This window comes from Oncorhynchus nerka, linkage group LG9a (assembly GCF_034236695.1).
Source record: "Oncorhynchus nerka isolate Pitt River linkage group LG9a, Oner_Uvic_2.0, whole genome shotgun sequence".
Lineage (NCBI taxonomy): Eukaryota > Metazoa > Chordata > Actinopteri > Salmoniformes > Salmonidae > Oncorhynchus > Oncorhynchus nerka.
In genome coordinates, this window is record NC_088404.1 from 31,556,099 (window position 1) to 31,571,092 (window position 14,994).

General features: G+C 44.8%; 1 protein-coding gene across 1 annotated transcript in view; it reads right to left on the reverse strand.

The window, feature by feature from the left end:
* LOC115124742 (transcription factor Maf-like) overlaps positions 1–14,994 on the reverse strand; it is a 120,118-nt gene that overhangs the window by 8,695 nt on the left and 96,429 nt on the right. The gene's annotated exons all lie outside the window — the stretch shown is intronic.

Consider the following 14,994-nt stretch of genomic DNA (forward strand, 5'->3'; position numbering starts at 1 on the left):
TTGTCTTCCTCTGCTCCCGAACTGGTAAGGAGCAGCAAGCTGAGATACTTACACCCCTCTCACCCCTCTCCCTCTACACACACACACACACACACACAGTACTGACAGATTGATGCATGTCACTGAGCTCCTTCAAAGGCAAAATGAGTGAGACATCAACAGCACATAGTCCTCCTGCTTTAACCAGTCAATGACACACACACTCAGAGAGATCCCAGGCAGACAACAAGCAAACAGGAAACACATCATTAAGATGTCTTCTGGGTGTGAATTGCTGCTGTGGATCTGTGTGTGTGTGTGTGTGTGTGTGTGTGTGTGTGTGTGTGTGTGTGTGTGTGTGTGTGTGTGTGTGTGTGTGTGTGTGTGTGTGTGTGTGTGTGTGTGTGTGTGTGTTCTGACTGTAGAGGGGGATTCCTGCCTGGCTTTCAAAGAAAGTCTTATTGATCAGGTCCAATCGGAATCATCAGATAGTTAATCAATACATTACACTTCCTCCCAATGCTCAGAGAACAGACGAGAGGAGAGGAGAACAGGAGAGGAGAGGAAAAGAGGAGATGTAAACAGAGAGGAGAGGAAAAGAGGAGAGGAGAACAGAAGAGAGGAGAGGAAAAGAGGAGATGTAAACAGAGAGGAGAGGAAAAGAGGAGAGGAGAACAGAAGAGAGGAGATGTAAACAGAGAGGAGAACAGGAGAGTAGAGGAAAAGAGGAGATGTAAACAGAGAGGAGAACAGGAGAGGAGAGGAAAAGAGGAGATGTAAACAGAGAGGAGAACAGGAGAGTAGAGGAAAAGAGGAGATGTAAACAGAGAGGAGAGGAAAAGAGGAGATGTAAACAGAGAGGAGAACAGGAGAGGAGAGGAAAAGAGGAGATGTAAACAGAGGAGAGGAGAACAGAAGAGAGGAGAGGAAAAGAGGAGATGTAAACAGAGGAAGGAGAACAGAAGAGAGGAGAGGAAAAAAGGAGATGTAAACAGAGGAGAGGAGAACAGAAGAAAGGAGAGGAAAAGAGGAGATGTAAACAGAGAGGAGAACAGGAGAGTAGAGGAAAAGAGGAGATGTAAACAGAGGAGAGGAGAACAGAAGAGAGGAGAGGAAAAGAGGAGATGTAAACAGAGAGGAGAACAGGAGAGAGAGGAAAAGAGGAGATGTAAACAGAGGAGAGGAGAACAGAAGAGAGGAGAGGAAAAGAGGAGATGTAAACAGAGAGGAGAACAGAAGAGAGGAGAGGAAAAGAGGAGATGTAAACAGAGGAGAGGAGAACAGAAGAGAGGAGAGGAAAAGAGGAGATGTAAACAGAGAGGAGAACAGGAGAGTAGAGGAAAAGAGGAGATGTAAACAGAGAGAGGAGAACAGAAGAGAGGAGAGGAAAAGAGGAGATGTAAACAGAGGAGAGGAGAACAGAACAGAGGAGAGGAAAAGAGGAGATGTAAACAGAGAGGAGAACAGAAGAGAGGAGAGGAAAAGAGGAGATGTAAACAGAGAGGAGAACAGGAGAGTAGAGGAAAAGAGGAGATGTAAACAGAGAGGAGAACAGGAGAGAGGAGAGGAAAAGAGGAGATGTAAACAGAGAGGAGAACAGGAGAGTAGAGGAAAAGAGGAGATGTAAACAGAGAGGAGAACAGGAGAGTAGAGGAAAAGAGGAGATGTAAACAGAGGAGAGGAGAACAGAAGAGAGGAGAGGAAAAGAGGAGATGTAAACAGAGGAGAGGAGAACAGAAGAGAGGAGAGGAAAAGAGGAGATGTAAACAGAGGAGAGGAGAACAGAAGAGAGGAGAGGAAAAGAGGAGATGTAAACAGAGAGGAGAACAGGAGAGTAGAGGAAAAGAGGAGATGTAAACAGAGGAGAGGAGAACAGAAGAGAGGAGAGGAAAAGAGGAGATGTAAACAGAGAGGAGAACAGAAGAGAGGAGAGGAAAAGAGGAGATGTAAACAGAGAGGAGAACAGGAGAGTAGAGGAAAAGAGGAGATGTAAACAGAGAGGAGAACAGAGAGAGGAGAGGAAAAGAGGAGATGTAAACAGAGAGGAGAACAGGAGAGTAGAGGAAAAGAGGAGATGTAAACAGAGAGGAGAACAGGAGAGTAGAGGAAAAGAGGAGATGTAAACAGAGGAGAGGAGAACAGAAGAGAGGAGAGGAAAAGAGGAGATGTAAACAGAGAGGAGAACAGGAGAGGAGAGGAAAAGAGGAGATGTAAACAGAGAGGAGAACAGGAGAGTAGAGGAAAAGAGGAGATGTAAACAGAGGAGAGGAGAACAGAAGAGAGGAGAGGAAAAGAGGAGATGTAAACAGAGAGGAGAACAGGAGAGTAGAGGAAAAGAGGAGATGTAAACAGAGGAGAGGAGAACAGAAGAGAGGAGAGGAAAAGAGGAGATGTAAACAGAGAGGAGAACAGAAGAGAGGAGAGGAAAAGAGGAGATGTAAACAGAGAGGAGAACAGGAGAGTAGAGGAAAAGAGGAGATGTAAACAGAGGAGAGGAGAACAGAAGAGAGGAGATGTAAACAGAGAGGAGAACAGAAGAGAGGAGAGGAAAATAGGAGATGTAAACAGAGGAGAGGAGAACAGAAGAGAGGAGAGGAAAAGAGGAGATGTAAACAGAGAGGAGAACAGGAGAGTAGAGGAAAAGAGGAGATGTAAACAGAGGAGAGGAGAACAGAAGAGAGGAGAGGAAAAGAGGAGATGTAAACAGAGAAGAGAACAGGAGAGGAGAGGAAAAGAGGAGATGTAAACAGAGGAGAGGAGAACAGGAGAGTAGAGGAAAAGAGGAGATGTAAACAGAGGAGAGGAGAACAGAAGGGAGGAGAGGAAAAGAGGAGATGTAAACAGAGAGGAGAACAGAAGAGAGGAGAGGAAAAGAGGATATGTAAACAGAGGAGAGGAGAACAGGAGAGTAGAGGAAAAGAGGAGATGTAAACAGAGAGGAGAACAGAAGAGAGGAGATGAAAAGAGGAGATGTAAACAGAGGAGAGGAGAACAGGAGAGTAGAGGAAAAGAGGAGATGTAAACAGAGAGGAGAACAGAAGAGAGGAGAGGAAAAGAGGAGATGTAAACAGAGGAGAGGAGAACAGGAGAGTAGAGGAAAAGAGGAGATGTAAACAGAGAGGAGAACAGAAGAGAGGAGATGAAAATGAGATGTAAACAGAGAGGAGAACAGGAGAGGAGAGGAAAAGAGGAGATGTAAACAGAGGAGAGGAGAACAGGAGAGAGGAGAGGAAAAGAGGAGATGTAAACAGAGGAGAGGAGAACAGGAGAGAGGAGAGGAAAAGAGGAGATGTAAACAGAGGAGAGGAGAACAGGAGAGTAGAGGAAAAGAGGAGATGTAAACAGAGAGGAGAACAGAAGAGAGGAGATGAAAAGAGGAGATGTAAACAGAGAGGAGAACAGGAGAGTAGAGGAAAAGAGGAGATGTAAACAGAGAGGAGAACAGGAGAGTAGAGGAAAAGAGGAGATGTAAACAGAGAGGAGAACAGAAGAGAGGAGAGGAAAAGAGGAGATGTAAACAGAGAGGAGAACAGGAGAGTAGAGGAAAAGAGGAGATGTAAACAGAGAGGAGAACAAGAGAGTAGAGGAAAATAGGAGATGTAAACAGAGAGGAGAACAGGAGAGTAGAGGAAAAGAGGAGATGTAAACAGAGAGGAGAACAGGAGAGTAGAGGAAAAGAGGAGATGTAAACAGAGAGGAGAACAGAAGAGAGGAGAGGAAAAGAGGAGATTTAAACAGAGGAGAGGAGAACAGAAGAGAGGAGAGGAAAAGAGGAGATGTAAACAGAGGAGAGAACAGAAGAGAGGAGAGGAAAAGAGGAGATGTAAACAGAGAGGAGAACAGGAGAGGAGAGGAAAAGAGGAGATGTAAACAGAGAGGAGAACAGGAGAGGAGAGGAAAAGAGGAGATGTAAACAGAGGAGAGGAGAACAGAAGAGAGGAGAGGAAAAGAGGAGATGTAAACAGAGAGGAGAACAGAAGAGAGGAGAGGAAAAGAGGAGATGTAAACAGAGGAGAGGAGAACAGAAGAGAGGAGAGGAAAAGAGGAGATGTAAACAGAGAGGAGAACAGGAGAGGAGATGAAAAGAGGAGATGTAAACAGAGGAGAGGAGAACAGAGGAGAGGAGAACAGGAGAGAGGAGAGGAAAAGAGGAGATGTAAACAGAGAGGAGAACAGGAGAGTAGAGGAAAAGAGGAGATGTAAACAGAGGAGAGGAGAACAGGAGAGAGTAGAGGAAAAGAGGAGATGTAAACAGAGAGGAGAACAGGAGAGTAGAGGAAAAGAGGAGATGTAAACAGAGAGGAGAACAGAAGAGAGGAGAGGAAAAGAGGAGATGTAAACAGAGGAGAGGAGAACAGAAGAGAGGAGAGGAAAAGAGGAGATGTAAACAGAGAGGAGAACAGAAGAGAGGAGAGGAAAAGAGGAGATGTAAACAGAGAGGAGAACAGAGAGAGAGGAAAAGAGGAGATGTAAACAGAGGAGAGGAGAACAGAAGAGAGGAGAGGAAAAGAGGAGATGTAAACAGAGGAGAGGAGAACAGGAGAGGAGAGGAAAAGAGGAGATGTAAACAGAGGAGAGGAGAACAGAAGAGAGGAGAGGAAAAGAGGAGATGTAAACAGAGAGGAGAACAGGAGAGTAGAGGAAAAGAGGAGATGTAAACAGAGGAGAGGAGAACAGAAGAGAGGAGAGGAAAAGAGGAGATGTAAACAGAGAGGAGAACAGGAGAGTAGAGGAAAAGAGGAGATGTAAACAGAGGAGAGGAGAACAGAAGAGAGGAGAGGAAAAGAGAGATGTAAACAGAGAGGAAACAGAGGAGAGAGATGTAAACAGAAAGAGGAGAGGAAAAGAGGAGATGTAAACAGAGGAGAGGAGAACAGAAGAGAGGAGATGAAAAGAGGAGATGTAAACAGAGAGGAGAACAGAAGAGAGGAGAGGAAAAGAGGAGATGTAAACAGAGAGGAGAACAGGAGAGTAGAGGAAAAGAGGAGATGTAAACAGAGGAGAGGAGAACAGAAGAGAGGAGAGGAAAAGAGGAGATGTAAACAGAGGAGAGGAGAACAGAAGAGAGGAGAGGAAAAGAGGAGATGTAAACAGAGGAGAGGAGAACAGAAGAGAGGAGAGGAAAAGAGGAGATGTAAACAGAGAGGAGAACAGGAGAGTAGAGGAAAAGAGGAGATGTAAACAGAGGAGAGGAGAACAGAAGAGAGGAGAGGAAAAGAGGAGATGTAAACAGAGAGGAGAACAGAAGAGAGGAGAGGAAAAGAGGAGATGTAAACAGAGAGGAGAACAGGAGAGTAGAGGAAAAGAGGAGATGTAAACAGAGGAGAGGAGAACAGAAGAGAGGAGAGGAAAAGAGGAGATGTAAACAGAGAGGAGAACAGGAGAGTAGAGGAAAAGAGGAGATGTAAACAGAGGAGAGGAGAACAGAAGAGAGGAGAGGAAAAGAGGAGATGTAAACAGAGGAAACAGAGAGGGAGAACAGAAGAGAGGAGAGGAAAAGAGGAGATGTAAACAGAGAGGAGAACAGAGAGAGGAGAGGAAAAGAGGAGATGTAAACAGAGAGAGAGAACAGAAGAGAGGAGAGGAAAAGAGGAGATGTAAACAGAGAGGAGAACAGAAGAGAGAGAAATGAGAGGAAAAGAGGAGATGTAAACAGAGAGGAGAACAGAAGAGAGAGAGGAAAAGAGGAGATGTAAACAGAGAGGAGAACAGGAGGAAGAGGAAAAGAGGAGATGTAAACAGAGAGGAGAACAGGAGAGGAGAGGAAAAGAGGAGATGTAAACAGAGAGAGGAGAACAGGAGAGGAGAGGAAAAGAGGAGATGTAAACAGAGAGAGAGAACAGAAGAGAGAGGAAAAGAGAGGTAAACAGAGAGGAAACAGGAGAGGAGAGGAAAAGAGGAGATGTAAACAGAGAGGAGAGGAGAGAGGAGAGGAAAAGAGGAGATGTAAACAGAGGAGAGGAGAACAGAAGAGAGGAGAGGAAAAGAGGAGATGTAAACAGAGAGGAGAACAGAAGAGAGGAGAGGAAAAGAGGAGATGTAAACAGAGAGGAGAACAGAAGAGAGGAGAGGAAAAGAGGAGATGTAAACAGAGAGGAGAACAGGAGAGTAGAGGAAAAGAGGAGATGTAAACAGAGGAGAGGAGAACAGAAGAGAGGAGAGGAAAAGAGGAGATGTAAACAGAGGAGAGGAGAACAGAAGAGAGGAGAGGAAAAGAGGAGATGTAAACAGAGAGGAGAACAGAAGAGAGGAGAGGAAAAGAGGAGATGTAAACAGAGAGGAGAACAGGAGAGGAGAGGAAAAGAGAGAGTAAACAGAGAGGAGAACAGGAGAGAAAAGAGGAGATGTAAACAGAGAGGAGAGAGGAGAGGAAAAGAGGAGATGTAAACAGAGAGGAGAACAGAAGAGAGGAGAGGAAAAGAGGAGATGTAAACAGAGAGGAGAACAGAAGAGAGGAGAGGAAAAGAGGAGATGTAAACAGAGAGGAGAACAGAAGAGAGGAGAGGAAAAGAGGAGATGTAAACAGAGAGAGGAGAGAAGAGAAGAGAAAAGAGGAGATGTAAAGGAACAGAGAGGAGATGTAAACAGAGAGGAGAAAGAGAGGAGAGGAAAAGAGGAGATGTAAACAGAGAGGAGAACAGAAGAGAGGAGAGGAAAAGAGGAGATGTAAACAGAGAGGAGAACAGAAGAGAGGAGAGGAAAAGAGGAGATGTAAACAGAGGAGAGGAGAACAGAAGAGAGGAGAGGAAAAGAGGAGATGTAAACAGAGAGAGGAAAAGAGAATGTAAACAGAGAGAGAGAAGAGAGAGAGGAAAAGAGGAGATGTAAACAGAGGAGAGGAGAACAGAAGAGAGAGGAGAGAAAAGAGGAGATGTAAACAGAGAGGAGAAAGAAGAGGAGAGGAAAAAGGAGATGTAAACAGAGAGGAGAACAGAAGAGAGGAGAGGAAAAGAGGAGATGTAAACAGAGAGAGGAGAACAGAAGAGAGGAGAGGAAAAGAGGAGATGTAAACAGAGAGGAGAACAGGAGAGGAGAGGAAAAGAGGAGATGTAAACAGAGAGAGGAGAACAGGAGAGTAGAGGAAAAGAGGAGATGTAAACAGAGAGAGGAGAACAGGAGAGTAGAGGAAAAGAGGAGATAAACAGAGGAGAGGAGAACAGAAGAGAGGAGAGGAAAAGAGGAGATGTAAACAGAGAGGAGAACAGAAGAGAGGAGAGGAAAAGAGGAGATGTAAACAGAGAGGAGAACAGAAGAGTGAGAGAAAAGAGGAGATGTAAACAGAGAGGAGAACAGGAGAGAGAGGAGAGGAAAAGAGGAGAACAGAGAGGAGAACAGGAGAGGAGAGGAAAAGAGGAGATGTAAACAGAGAGGAGAACAGAAGAGAGGAGAGGAAAAGAGGAGATGTAAACAGAGGAGAGGAGAACAGGAGAGGAGAGGAAAAGAGGAGATGTAAACAGAGGAGAGGAGAACAGAAGAGAGGAGAGGAAAAGAGGAGATGTAAACAGAGAGGAGAACAGGAGAGGAGAGGAAAAGAGGAGATGTAAACAGAGGAGAGGAGAACAGAAGAGAGAGGAGAGGAAAAGAAAAGAGGAGATGTAAACAGAGAGGAGAACAGAAAGAGGAGAGGAAAAGAGGAGATGTAAACAGAGGAAAAGAGAGAGAACAGAAGAGAGGAGAGGAAAAGAGGAGATGTAAACAGAGAGGAGAACAGAAGAGAGGAGAGGAAAAGAGGAGATGTAAACAGAGGAGAGGAGAACAGAAGAGAGGAGAGGAAAAGAGGAGATGAGAGAGAAAGAGAGAGGAGATGTAAACAGAAGAGAGGAGAGGAAAAGAGAGATGTAAACAGAGAGGAGAACAGAAGAGAGAGAGGAAAAGAGGAGATGTAAACAGAGAGAGGAGAACAGAAGAGAGGAGAGGAAAAGAGGAGATGTAAACAGAGGAGAGGAGAACAGAAGAGAGGAGAGGAAAAGAGGAGATGTAAACAGAGAGGAGAAGAAGAGAGGAGAGGAAAAAAGAGGAGATGTAAACAGAGAGGAGAACAGAAGAGAGGAGAGGAAAAGAGGAGATGTAAACAGAGAGGAGAACAGAAGAGAGGAGAGGAAAAGAGGAGATGTAAACAGAGAGAGGAGAACAGAAGAGAGGAGAGGAAAAGAGGAGATGTAAACAGAGAGGAGAACAGAGAGAGGAGAGGAAAAGAGGAGATGTAAACAGAGAGAGGAGAACAGAAGAGAGGAGAGGAAAAGAGGAGATGTAAACAGAGAGAGGAGAACAGAGAGGAGAGGAAAAGAGGAGATGTAAACAGAGAGAGGAGAACAGAAGAGAGGAGAGGAAAAGAGGAGATGTAAACAGAGAGGAGAACAGGAGAGGAGAGGAAAAGAGGAGATGTAAACAGAGGAGAGGAGAACAGAAGAGAGGAGAGGAAAAGAGGAGATGTAAACAGAGAGGAGAACAGAGAGGAGAGGAAAAGAGGAGATGTAAACAGAGGAGAGGAGAACAGAAGAGAGAGAGGAAAAGAGGAGATGTAAACAGAGAGGAGAACAGAAGAGAGGAGAGGAAAAGAGGAGATGTAAACAGAGGAGAGGAGAACAGAGAGGAGAGGAAAAGAGGAGATGTAAACAGAGAGAGGAGAACAGAAGAGAGGAGAGGAAAAGAGGAGATGTAAACAGAGAGAGAGAACAGAGAGAGTAGAGGAGGAAAAGAGGAGATGTAAACAGAGATGAGAGGAGAACAGAAGAGAGGAGAGGAAAAGAGGAGATGTAAACAGAGAGGAGAACAGAAGAGAGGAGAGGAAAAGAGGAGATGTAAACAGAGGAGAGGAGAACAGAAGAGAGGAGAGGAAAAGAGGAGATGTAAACAGAGAGGAGAACAGAAGAGAGGAGAGGAAAAGAGGAGATGTAAACAGAGAGAGGAGAACAGAAGAGAGGAGAGGAAAAGAGGAGATGTAAACAGAGAGGAGAACAGAAGAGAGGAGAGGAAAAGAGGAGATGTAAACAGAGAGGAGAACAGGAGAGAGGAGAGGAAAAGAGGAGATGTAAACAGAGGAGAGGAGAACAGAAGAGAGGAGATGAAAAGAGGAGATGTAAACAGAGAGGAGAACAGGAGAGAGAGGAAAAAAGAGAGATGTAAAAAGAGGAGATGTAAACAGAGAGGAGATGTAAACAGAGAGAGGAGAACAGGAGAGTAGAGGAAAAGAGGAGATGTAAACAGAGGAGAGAGAACAGAGGAGAGAGAGGAGAGGTAAAAAGAGGAGATGTAAAAGAGAGATGTAAACAGAGAGGAGGAGAGGAAAAGAGGAGATGTAAACAGAGGAGAGGAGAACAGAGAGAGGAGAGGAAAAGAGGAGATGTAAACAGAGGAGAGGAAAAGAACAGAGAGAGGAGAGGAAAAGAGGAGATGTAAACAGAGGAGAGGAGAACAGGAGAGAGGAGAGGAAAAGAGGAGATGTAAACAGAGGAGAACAGGAGAACAGAAGAGAGGAGAGGAAAAGAGGAGATGTAAACAGAGAGAGGAGAACAGAAGAGAGGAGAGGAAAAGAGGAGATGTAAACAGAGGAGAGGAGAACAGAAGAGAGGAGAGGAAAAGAGGAGATGTAAACAGAGAGGAGAACAGAGAGTAGAGGAGAGATGTAAACAGAGGAGAGTAAACAGAGAGAGAAAAGAAAAGAGGAGATGTAAACAGAGGAGAGGAGAACAGAAGAGAGGAGAGGAAAAGAGGAGATGTAAACAGAGAGGAGAACAGGAGAGGAGAGGAAAAGAGGAGATGTAAACAGAGGAGAGGAGAACAGGAGAGAGGAGAGGAAAAGAGGAGATGTAAACAGAGAGAGGAGAACAGAGAGGAGAGATGTAAACAGAGGAGAGGGAAGAGGAGAGTAAACAGAGATGTAAACAGAGAGAGGAGAGATGAGAACAGAAGAGAGAGAAAAGATGTAAACAGAGAGGAGAACAGGAGAGAGGAGAGGAAAAGAGGAGATGTAAACAGAGGAGAGGAGAACAGAAGAGAGGAGAGGAAAAGAGGAGATGTAAAGAGAGATGAGAGGAGAACAGGAGAGGAGAGGAAAAGAGGAGATGTAAACAGAGGAGAGGAGAACAGAAGAGAGGAGAGGAAAAGAGGAGATGTAAACAGAGAGGAGAACAGGAGAGAGAGGAAAAGAGGAGATGTAAACAGAGGAGAGGAGAACAGAAGAGAGGAGAGAAAAGAGGAGATGAGAAACAGGAGAGGAGAGAGAAAGAGGAGATGTAAACAGAGGAGAGGAGAACAGAAGAGAGAGAGGAAAAGAGGAGATGTAAACAGAGAGGAGAACAGGAGAGAGGAAAAGAGATGAAAAGAGGAGATGTAAACAGAGGAGAGGAGAGAGTAAACAGAGAGGAGAGGAAAAGAGGAGATGTAAACAGAGAGAGGAGAACAGAGAGAGGAGAGGAAAAGAGGAGATGTAAACAGAAGAGAGGAGAGGAAAAGAGGAGATGTAAACAGAGAGGAGAACAGAAAGAGGAGAGGAAAAGAGAGATGTAAACAGAGAGGAGAACAGGAGAGAGGAGAGGAAAAGAGGAGATGTAAACAGAGGAGAGGAGAACAGAAGAGAGGAGAGGAAAAGAGGAGATGTAAACAGAGAGGAGAACAGAAGAGAGGAGAGGAAAAGAGGAGATGTAAACAGAGAGGAGAACAGGAGAGAGGAGAGGAAAAGAGGAGATGAGAGAGAGAGGAAAAGAAAGAGGAGATGTAAACAGAGGAGAGGAGAACAGAAGAGAGGAGAGGAAAAGAGAGATGTAAACAGAGAGGAGAACAGAAAACAGAGGAAGAGAGAACAGAGAGAGGAGAGGAAAAGAGGAGATGTAAACAGAGAGGAGAACAGAAGAGAGGAGAGGAAAAGAGGAGATGTAAACAGAGAGGAGAACAGAAGAGAGGAGAGGAAAAGAGGAGATGTAAACAGAGGAGAGGAGAACAGAAGAGAGAGAGAGGAAAAGAGGAGATGTAAACAGAGGAGAGGAGAACAGAAGAGAACAGAAAAGAGAGATGTAAACAGAGAGGAGAACAGGAGAAGAGGAAAAGAGGAGATGTAAACAGAGGAGGAGAACAGAAGAGAGGAGAGGAAAAGAGGAGATGTAAACAGAGAGAGGAGAACAGGAGAGGAGAGGAAAAGAGGAGATGTAAACAGAGGAGAGGAGAAGAGAAGAGAGGAGAGGAAAAGAGGAGATGTAAACAGAGAGAGGAGAACAGGAGAGGAGAGGAAAAGAGGAGATGTAAACAGAGAGGAGAACAGAAGAGAGGAGAGGAAAAGAGGAGATGTAAACAGAGAGGAGAACAGAGAGAGGAAAAGAGGAGATGTAAACAGAGGAGAGGAAACAGAGGAGAGGAGAGTAAACAGAGGAGAGGAGAACAGAGAGAGAGGAAAAGAGGAGATGTAAACAGAGGAGAGGAGAACAGAAGAGAGGAGAGGAAAAGAGGAGATGTAAACAGAGAGGAGAACAGGAGAGGAGAGGAAAAGAGGAGATGTAAACAGGAGAGGAGAACAGAAAAGAGATGGAGAGGAAAAGAGGAAAAGAGATGTAAACAGAGAGAGGAGAACAGGAGAGGAGAGGAAAAGAGGAGATGTAAACAGAGGAGAGGAGAACAGAAGAGAGGAGAGGAAAAGAGGAGATGTAAACAGAGAGGAGAACAGGAGAGAGGAGAGGAAAAGAGGAGATGTAAACAGAGGAGAGGAGAACAGAAGAGAGGAGAGGAAAAGAGGAGATGTAAACAGAGAGGAGAACAGGAGAGTAGAGGAAAAGAGGAGATGTAAACAGAGGAGAGGAGAACAGAAGAGAGGAGAGGAAAAGAGGAGATGTAAACAGAGGAGATGAGAACAGAAGAGAGAGAGGAAAAGAGGAGAGTAAACAGAGAGGAGAACAGAGAGGAGAGGAAAAGAGGAGATGTAAACAGAGGAGAGGAGAACAGAAGAGAGGAGAGGAAAAGAGGAGATGTAAACAGAGGAGAACAGGAGAGTAGAGGAAAAGAGGAGATGTAAACAGAGGAGAGGAGAACAGGAGAGGAGAGGAAAAGAGGAGATGTAAACAGAGAGGAGAACAGAAGAGAGAGAGGAAAAGAGGAGATGTAAACAGAGAGAGGAGAACAGGAGAGGAGAGGAAAAGAGGAGATGTAAACAGAGATGTAAACAGAGAGGAAACAGAGAAAAGAGAGGAGAACAGAGAGAGAGGAGAACAGAGGAGGAAAAGAGGAGATGTAAACAGAGAGGAGAACAGGAGAGAGAGAGAGGAAAAGAGGAGATGTAAACAGAGAGAGGAGAACAGGAGAGGAGAGGAAAAGAGGAGATGTAAACAGAGGAGAGGAGAACAGAAGAGAGGAGAGGAAAAGAGGAGATGTAAACAGAGGAGAGAGGAGAACAGAGGAGAGGAGAGGAGAGAGAAAAGAGGAGATGTAAACAGAGAGAGAGAACAGAAAGAGTAAACAGAGAGGAGGAAAAGAGGAGATGTAAACAGAGAGGAGAACAGAAGAGAGGAGAGGAAAAGAGGAGATGTAAACAGAGGAGAGGAGAAGAGGAAAAAGAGAGTAAACAGAGAGGAGAACAGAAGAGAGGAGAGGAAAAGAGGAGAGTAAAGAGAGGAGAACAGAGAGAGGAGAGGAAAAGAGGAGATGTAAACAGAGGAGAGGAGAACAGAAGAGAGGAGAGGAAAAGAGGAGATGTAAACAGAGGAGATGAGAACAGAAGAGAGGAGAGGAAAAGAGAGATGTAAACAGAAGAGAGAAGAGAGGAAAAGAGGAGATGTAAACAGAGAGAGAGAGAGGAGAGGAAAAGAGGAGATGTAAACAGGAGAGGAGAAAGAGAGAGAGAGGAAAAGAGGAGATGTAAACAGAGAGAGGAGAACAGGAGAGAGGAGAGGAAAAGAGGAGATGTAAACAGAGGAGAGAGAGAAGAGGAATGTAAACAGAGGAGAGGAGAAAAGAGGAGATGTAAAAGAGAGGAAACAGGAAAGAGAGGAGAGGAAAAGAGGAGATGTAAACAGAGAGAGGAGAGGAGAAGAGAAAGAGAGAGTAAACAGAGAGAGAAAGATCTAGTAGAGGAAAAGAGGAGATGTAAACAGAGGAGGAGATGTAAAGAGAGGAGAGGAAAAGAGGAGATGTAAACAGAGAGGAGAACAGGAGAGGAGAGGAAAAGAGGAGATGTAAACAGAGAGAGGAGAACAGAAGAGAGGAGAGGAAAAGAGGAGATGTAAACAGAGAGGAGAACAGGAGAGTAGAGGAAAAGAGGAGATGTAAACAGAGGAGAGGAGAACAGAAGAGAGGAGAGGAAAAGAGGAGATGTAAACAGAGAGGAGAACAGGAGAGGAGAGGAAAAGAGGAGATGTAAACAGAGGAGAGGAGAAGAGGAAAAGAGGAGATGTAAACAGAGAGAAACAGAAGAGAGGAGAGGAAAAGAGGAGATGTAAACAGAGAGGAGAACAGGAGAAAAGGAAAAGAGGAGATGTAAAACAGAGAACAGAAGAGAGAGAGGAAAAGAGAGATGTAAACAGAGAGAGAAGAGAGAAACAGAGAGGAAAAGAGGAGATGTAAACAGAGAGGAGAACAGGAGAGAGGAGAGGAAAAGAGGAGATGTAAACAGAGAGAGAGAACAGAAGAGAGGAGAGAAAAGAGGAGATGTAAACAGAGAGAGGAGAACAGAAGAGAGGAGAGGAAAAGAGGAGATGTAAACAGAGGAGGAGAACAGAGAGGAGAGGAAAAGAGGAGATGTAAACAGAGAGAGAACAGAAGAGAGAGAGGAAAAGAGGAGATGTAAACAGAGGAGAGGAGAACAGAAGAGAGAGAGGAAAAGAGGAGATGTAAACAGAGAGAGGAGAACAGAAGAGAGGAGAGGAAAGAGGAGATGTAAACAGAGAGGAGAACAGGAGAGTAAACAGAGAGGAAAAGAGGAGATGTAAAAGAGAGAGGAGAACAGAAGAGAGGAGAGGAAAAGAGGAGATGTAAACAGAGAGGAGAAGAGAGAGAGAGAGAGAGGAGACAGAAGAGGAGAGGAAAAGAGAGAGTAAACAGAGAGGAGAAGAGGAGAGGAAAAGAGGAGATGTAAACAGAGAGAGAACAGAAGAGAGAGAGGAAAAGAGGAGATGTAAACAGAGAGGAGAACAGAAGAGAGAGAGGAAAAGAGGAGATGTAAACAGAGAGGAGAACAGAGAGGAGAGGAAAAGAGGAGATGTAAACAGAGGAGAGGAGAACAGAAGAGAGAGGAAAAGAGAGACAAACAGAGAGAGGAGAGGAGAGAGAGGAAAAGAGGAGATGTAAACAGAGAGGAGAACAGGAGAGAGGAGAGAAAAGAGGAGATGAGAGGAGAAACAGAGAGGAGAGGAGAGGAAAAGAGGAGATGTAAACAGAGAGAGGAGAACAGAAGAGAGGAGAGGAAAAGAGGAGATGTAAACAGAGAGGAGAACAGGAGAGGAGAGGAAAAGAGGAGATGTAAACAGAGAGGAGAGGAGAACAGAGAGAGATGTAAACAGAGAGAGAAAAGAAGAAAAGAGGAGATGTAAACAGAGGAGAGGAGAACAGAAGAGAGAACAGAAGAGAGGAGAGGAAAGAGGAGATGTAAACAGAGAGATGAGAACAGGAGAGGAGAGGAAAAGAGGAGACAGAGAGGAGAGAACAGGAGAGTAAACAGAGAGGAGAGGAGAAAGAAAAGAGGAGATGTAAACAGAGGAGAGGAGAAGAACAGAAGAGAGATGTAAACAGAGAGAGAAAAGAGGAAAAGAGGAGATGTAAACAGAGGAGAGGAGAACAGAAGAGAGGAGAGGAAAAGAGGAGATGTAAACAGAGGAGAGGAGAACAGAAGAGAGGAGAGGAAAAGAGGAGATGTAAACAGAGAGGAGAACAGAAGAGAGGAGAGGAAAAGAGGAGATGCAAACAGAGAGAGGAGAACAGGAGAGAGAGAAAAAGAGATGTAAACAGAGAGGAAAAGAGATGTAAACAGAGAGGAGAACAGAGGAAAGAGGAGATGTAAACAGAGGAGAGGAGAACAGAAGAGAGAGAGGAAAAGAG